Source organism: Bactrocera dorsalis, unplaced genomic scaffold (assembly GCF_023373825.1).
Source record: "Bactrocera dorsalis isolate Fly_Bdor unplaced genomic scaffold, ASM2337382v1 BdCtg322, whole genome shotgun sequence".
NCBI lineage: Eukaryota > Metazoa > Arthropoda > Insecta > Diptera > Tephritidae > Bactrocera > Bactrocera dorsalis.
Window position 1 is genome coordinate 1 of NW_026038373.1, and position 7,636 is coordinate 7,636.

Below are 7,636 nucleotides of genomic sequence, written 5' to 3' on the forward strand. Positions count from 1 at the left end.
TGGCTTTGCGTGTGATTGTGGATTAAATTTTATATATATATGTACATACATGTGTACATGGCAGCATAAGTATATATGTATGTATGCATGCTTTGAAAGTGACTGGAAGGGGCAGCATGTGACCCCATTTCGTCGGCAATGGAATGCTTCAAATTGCGCCAATTTTGTTTGTGTTTCTCATTTTCATCATTTTTAGGTCATATTTGTGGAGTTATTGAAATAAAACAGGCGGCTGCCTCGCTTCTAATGTGGCAATCGGCAAACTTATGTATTTGCTGTTTCGATATTGCGAAAAAATAAAAAAAATAATGCAATGTACTATACGCATGCATAAATATGCGAAACATTAAAAAAAAAACTTATAATTTAAATTTTTTACACGCAACTATATAGTTCATATGGAAAAATCAGCATAAGAATTATTGGTTTTGTTACTCATTCCAATGGGAATTTTGCTTGCAGCAAAAACTTAAATTTCAAATATTCTTAAATAATTTAATATTATTTAATTTTAATTAACCTAATTCTGTTTAATGCATTTGACTTTGTTTATTTCTATTTAATTAAAAAAAATTATGGAAAATATTTAATTTTTACTCACTTATTCTGCGGCGTTAAGGACATTGGCACCTCGATGCTGTGTGATGTTGTGCGGCGGCGATCGCCACCCATGTCGGCTAGGCGTGCGAAATCTGTGTCGCGTTCCTGATCAGCCAAGCGTGCAGAGCGTCGCGATTCGAGCAGACGCACCTCTTCCAAACGTTTTTTCAGCTCAATAGGTTCCTGAGTGTAGATAAAGAAATGTGTTATTTAAGTTAGTAAAGTTTTATTTAAAACAATAAGACAACATTTTTTAAAATAAGAAAATTTCTGAGACCGAAAAATAGAGATTTTTCGAGGTTTTGCAAAAGGGAGTGTTTTTAGATCAGCTGTGATACCTTAAAATGTTTTTAATATTTACCAGAACGGCGAATTTAAGTGATTGAATTTTGACTGACTGGGCAATGTGAATTTATCTCAAACATTATTCGACAAGATCATATTACACCTCCGTATTTCAACTTATGAAAATTAAATAAATTGACGAAATTTGTAAAAAATGTTTTATTTTTAAGAATCCGCTGCAGCCCGGCCATAATATAATAAAATTGTAGCCTTCAAGCCAGGTAATTTACAACTTATATTGTATTGATATAATAAAAAAGATATTTATCAAAATATATGCACATCACAACTAGAATTTTTCTTATCTTGCATGACATTTTTTGAAAATTCTCAACGAAAAAATATAAAATCAAGAGTATATAGTAACACTAAAACGAAATAAATAACTAATTTTAAACTCAAATAGAGCTCGCTTCAGTCTACTGATAACAATTTTGTTGAAAAATAAACTTTCTACATATAAATTTGATGGCTCAATCGAGAATTTCCCTCTTTCCATTTTATATAAAACCAAATTTAGGTCATGATTGGCAACTATATAGTTACATTTGTTTAAGAAATGTTTTGAAACTTTTTTTAAATTTTTTTCTATTTATTTTTAAACGTTCTTTTAATTTTTTTGGATATTTGGGAAAATCTTTTCTGTTATTACTGGAATTATTGCTTATTATCACAACCTTAGCTACTGCACCTTGACCTATTTACCTCGCATGTATCTACCAAGCAGCATATACAATGGAAGTATATACATACAATATATATGTATATGTCTGCGTGTTTGTGTATAGAAATATGTAGAGCTAAACGTTTCATAGTGCGCAACTCCAACTGAAAAAATTCTATCTACACCAGGAAATTGTGTGAAAAAAGGTCATTTTTATATTTTCATGTTTTAAATGTAATGAAAGCTAACAAAAAAATGAGGTTATACATTCAGAGGTTTTTTTCTTGATTTTTCAATAGTTACTTGTTTTCCAAGAGATTCGCAATGAAATATTTAATATTTTAATTGCATTAGTTTTAACTTGGCTTTGTTAAACTGCACTTCAAAACTAATATTTCTGCCACTTTTTAAATTTCCACATCGATTATTACATTTATTATGAAAAAAACGTCCATGGACAGTGGCTAAATTTTTCTAATCAATATCGTGTATTATTTGTAATAAGGTTCTTAATCGACAAAAATTAATTTTTTGCCCCAAAAATAAACATTAAAGCTCATTCAATACTCAAAAATATTTTTAATTTGTATACATAAATTAGAGTTTATATAAGAAAATAATTTTAATGATAAATGCAGTCTTTGCCTGTTTTTTCAGTTCTTATTCAACATTTCTCTCATTTCTTCCATATTAAAACAATTGGTTCAATATAAGTACTGAAATCCAGCTCACCTTAGTCGCAGGCAGAACAATTAGTGCTTGAAAATCCACACACAAGTTTGCTTATTTTGAATATGTTTTTGATAAACTTTTGTTAGTTTTGGTAATTTACTTGACACTGTTTTTGTTTTTGTTTAATTATTTAAATTTCTCTTCACTGATTTTGATTTCACTTGCATTCTGAACGAATGAAGCATATTCACACTTTCTCTGCAAATGCTTGAATTTCGTTTGTGTTGCACAGTGTAATATGCAGCAATAATTTTTCGTTTCAAAACACTTTTTATTTAAACACTTGCTGTTAATTTGCATTTGTCTTTTTCATTGAATTTTTAATTATGCAATTACGCAAACACTGCTGTTGTTGTTGTTTGTTACAAATTAGTTGGCCTTAAAAAAGAATTCTGTTACAATGTCACATTGCAAATGCGGCGTTGAGGAATTTCGCTTCTGATCAAAATCAAAATCAAAATTCTGTGCCGCTTTGCAACGCATGTACTTGTACTACATAAGTATGTATGTGTGTGTGTCCGTATGTATGGATGTATGGAGCACACACAAGGCCCCTTAGCACGCTGTGGTTGCGAATTGTTGTAGCAATTTGTGTTGTTGCCGTGATTGCAGCAACGTTTCGCATTAATTTAATTTTAAATAATTTTCACAGTTTCTTCGGCGCTCCGTTGCGGCGTGTTTTTATTTTTCGCTTGGCGTTTAAATAAATTGCGTGCAATTAAATTTCCCCACAACAACAACACTGACGCACAAATTCAAAATTTTTACACGCCAACATGCGTGTGTATGTGTGTGCCTGTGATATTTGCGTGAAATCAGCGGCTGCGTGTGATATGCGTGCAGTTGTTGTTGCTGCGATTAATGGCTTGCTTGCTGCACTAGTTGGCGGTGTTGCCCATTGGCAATGCCAGCAGAATAGGAAAACGGAACCGTGTCAGCCGAGAAGTAGCACGCAGACAGACAAAAAAGGTGCATGCACACATACATATACACTCACGGCCGCAGCTCAGCCCCCAAGCGCATGCAACCGAGTTGGCCAAGAAAAAAGCGAAATGCAGCTACAAACTGTTGCCGCTGCGCTGTCAACTGGCCGGGCAAACTAGGCGCTAGGCAGCACACAAATACACATACACATGTATCCGTGTGAGCGCTTAGAGTAATAGTGTGCGATTTGCACTAGCAACGCACTCGTAGTTGTTGGTTCTACTAGCTGCTTTGTGGCCAGTGTCGCCTTAGCCTCCTCGAGTGTTGCACGTATTTGGGTGAGTGTGTGTGCGCGCCTGTTAATTGGCACAAAACGCCGGCCGGTAAATGACAGCGACGAATTGCCGCGCCTGTTTCTGCGTGTGTGTGCGGTAGTGCGTCAGCGTTGCGTGGCGATTTTTTGCCGCTGAATGCCGTTTATTTTCGGGCGGCCACCAGCAGGTTTGGGTGACACGGTCGTGTGTGCCACTGGCTATTTTTCATTTTGCGCTTTGTTGCTGTTGTTGAAGTGTTATTTTTATGTTGCACTTGTAACCAAAAAATTAGGCTAAATGGCGCCATCAACCAACAAGAAACTGCCAATTTCACGCACAACAATTTATTGTGTTTTTGCGATCTTTTCGAAGAGTTGTTGGCGGTAAATATTTTCGGTGAGCTCTCAGGCATTTTTGCGCTAAATTCGCGCATAACAGAGTATTTTCGGTATTTTCCTTACTTTATGTAGAAGAATTTTAATTTATTAGTGAATTGTATTCGTATTAAACTGTGATCCTCATTTGTTTTCATTTTGTTATTTTGGTTTTTATCTGAGAAGACACCTGAGAATTTACCATTTTTTGTATGATCATATTTTTAAAATTCAATTATATGTACATATATACTATATAAAAAAATTAATTTAGTTTAGCCGCAATAGTTATAAAGTGCACAAATATTGGAACTTAGGAAAAAAATTTTGAAGGGAAATATTCAATTTTTTTGTAATCACATTTTTAATACAACTAAAAGTAAAGTAAATAAATTTGTCGAATTATAAATGTGGAAGCATTTTTCCAAATTTCTTTCGGAACTGGCGCAAAAATTAATTTTATTGGTACGGTAACGTAATGCTCCTGTTTTTATTTATATTATTTTCGTTTGTTTTAATTGTTTAAATTTTTTGTTAAAATTTTATTAACGTATTGGGAATAATATTTTAATTTAGAATAATATAAATAAATACAACGAAACCAAATTTTTTCTTTATATTTTATATTAATTTGAACACATTTTGTAATAATTTTTGCTTTATTATTTTTACTAAATGTTTTCAGGTTAGCTTAATATTTGACGATTGTTGCTTTTAAAATCGAATTCTCAATGGCTTTTCAATGGTTTACAATTTTTCAAGTTTTTTTTTTTTTAATAAAATTGCATTAGATATACATTTTTTATCAACTTAAATTGTTTTCATTTCACTTGTAACTTTCCTAAGCAACTTTTAAGTTTAGTTAATTTTCAAATTTTCACATTTCCACAGTCTTCAAATTTTTCACTTAAATTTTTTCATTTCCTTTTCACTCCACATTTTTGTCGTACTAATTTTCAATATATATTTTTTAAAATAAATTTTGCACGAATTTAATTTCTTTACCACATACAAATATTATTTGAATTTTTCAACAAAATTATTTCAAATTCTGTAATATTTTCATACAGGTAGTCACTTTCTGTTGCATCACACACTGCCGCGAGTCACTTTAGCACTGACACAGGTGTTGCTTTTCGGTGAATGACGGTTGACGAGTGCGTCATACAAGTTGTCACAGCACCAAATGTTCAAGACTTCTAAAAATTGTAGAATATTTTCCTCGCGACTTTGCTTTGAAAATTTAGTTGAAATATTTTTGCTTCGTCGCAGCTTTACGAATTTGATTTTCCGATGCGCTCTGGGGTTTCTTCAATTAGCGCGCTTTGTTTACATTTGTGGCTTTACTCGCGTACGGTCAAAATGCAACTACCACAAGTGTCTGCTCGCCAGTGCAAAACAACCAGCTAGCCAGTTAGCCAGTCAACGACGCAAGCATTGGCCGCACGAGCGTAAGTAGCTTTGACGCTTCGTTCTTTGCAAAAAACGAAAAACCAAAAACAAAAATTTAAACAGAAACGCAGTAAATGAAAGCGTTAAAAGCACACGGCGTAATGCTCACGCTCTCACCCAACGCCTGTACTCACAAACACCACGGCGAATACGCACAACAACTTTTGCGTTTTTCTTGCAGCACACACAGATACTATATAATCGTACACGTGTTTGTGTATCTATGAGCACTCGGCGGCCGAGTGTGAAAAACCACTTTGTTTCCAATATTGCTGCGTTTACTCGATTTAGCGACGTAGCGACTTACGTGTTGACGATTCGCGCGCGCATTCAAGAATGATTCTTTGAAGGCACCGCCACTCAAGCAGCAGCTGGTGGTGGCTGTTAGGAGCAGTCTCCATTTCGGCATTTATAACTATCGGAATTGCTATTGCCTCGTTCGTGACTGCTGTGGCGCCGCTCTCATTGTGAGCGGCTGCATTTGTTCCGTTCCGGCATTCTCTTTGCATGTTTCATTTCAAATGCCGGACCGGCGCGTTTTGACTGCAATTATTTGAACACTCCTGTCGTGTTTAATCAGCAACGCGCGGCCACCGCCGCCACCACCACTGTTAGCGGCAGCGCAAGCGATTCGTTTTCGGTGAGATGAGCGCTCAACACTACCACCGTCAACAAAGCTGTGCGCTCTCGGCGCGTTCGCGTGGAAGATGTTGCCAGCAGCGCCGCCGACGAGGGCGCTCAAGGTAGCAGCTATGCGTGTGTGTGTAGCTATTTTCGCTGGTTTGTTTTTATTCCGTCATTTGTATGGCTCCAAGAGCTATACGCGGTGTGTGGTGCGCGGTCCGCTCCCCGTTTGTTTTCAGTTTTTCAAGACTTGTTACGTGGTTGTTTATCGCGCTCTCTATTTTTTGTGGAGCGCCTGACTTTCTTTGTTTTCATACTCAGCGCTCACTGTTGTTAATGTACCTATACGTATATATGTATGTACACTCAAACATACGAGTTATGTGCTGTTATTTGGCTTTTGGAGTTCGAAATCGGTGCGGGAGTTTCTCAAAGACGAGTATTTGTTTACGTAAGCTACTTGTTTTTGCACATACATACATACAAGTACATATATTATATTTATATGTGTGTTTATATGTATATATGTAAGCCCGGTACTTCCGCACAGGTAGTTGCTCCGCATTCGCGCCTAACGTCAGTCTATCAAATTAGATTCGTGCTTTTCCCACTATTCCGCTTACATATGAATGTGTGAAAAAGTTGCAGTCAAGACAGAGCCACACACACACAGTCTCACTTATTTTCCTTCGTTTCCGTCCAAAGAGAATTTCGTTACAAAAAGCGATTTAAGAGCGTCTTGTAACATTCGAAAGTGAAATTTGAGCGTCATACATACATACATATATACGTAAATGTTGTCGAACAGCAAACGACAATAACAAAACATTCACATCCCGTCAGCGCATCGTAGCGGCTACTCGCCCAAAACCACTTGAACAACCGGCTAATTATGAAAGAAAATAAAAATAGAAATCTAAGCATAATAGGCAAATATTTTCTGAGCTGCTCGGCGAAACGCCGGGAACAACAAAAGCCGAATGGCAACAAACAAACAAGGAAAACAAGCAAATGAACAGCAATAAAGCATTTAAACATTTGTTGTTGTACGCTTATGAAGCGCTTAGACACTTTGTTTGCAATCATTTGGGCTGAGCTGCTGGCAACCAGAATGATAATACAAAACACACACACATACACATACATACATACACATGTTCATACTGAATTAGATGCTGTGACGCTTCTTGGCAGGCATTCCACTCGGGTGTCTAAGATGTTTTTGAAGCTGTAAAAATTTATGAAGCACTTACTTTTTATAGCATTGCAAGTCACTGACACAGAAATACATACATATCTATGTGTGTGTGTTTGTATTACGTTGTATTTTCTTGTGAATATGCACATTTTCGCCTACTTAAATACAACACATTACTTTTGCTGTGCGCGCATAAATTCACGGCCACGCCCACCCACTCGTTTACATTCCTCCGCACACATGCATATGTATGTACATACATACAGGCTGTATATGTAGGTGCGTGTATACATTGCCACTTGTAAAATTTGGCACGAGCTCAATCATTACTATTTTATGTTTCGAATGTGGGAGCAAACGGTATGTTTTCATTTTCATTTTTCCTTTCGCTTTCGTTCTCAGCTTGTAC

The 7,636-nt window shown here is 35.9% G+C and overlaps 1 long non-coding RNA gene across 3 annotated transcripts; it reads right to left on the minus strand.

Annotated features, from left to right (window-relative positions):
- Nucleotides 1–6: 6 nt before the first annotated feature.
- On the minus strand, nucleotides 7–5,706 carry LOC125780249 (uncharacterized). 3 transcript variants are annotated; one of them, XR_007423686.1, is made up of 3 exons: nucleotides 5,540–5,706; nucleotides 2,342–2,719; nucleotides 7–783 (listed from the first exon to the last, which is right to left on the minus strand). It is a non-coding gene; the product is annotated as an uncharacterized LOC125780249 (long non-coding RNA). The 3 variants fall into 3 exon arrangements; XR_007423684.1 differs by lacking the exon at nucleotides 5,540–5,706 and adding an exon at nucleotides 4,966–5,533; XR_007423685.1 differs by lacking the exon at nucleotides 5,540–5,706 and adding an exon at nucleotides 4,959–5,533.
- Nucleotides 5,707–7,636: the final 1,930 nt, after the last annotated feature.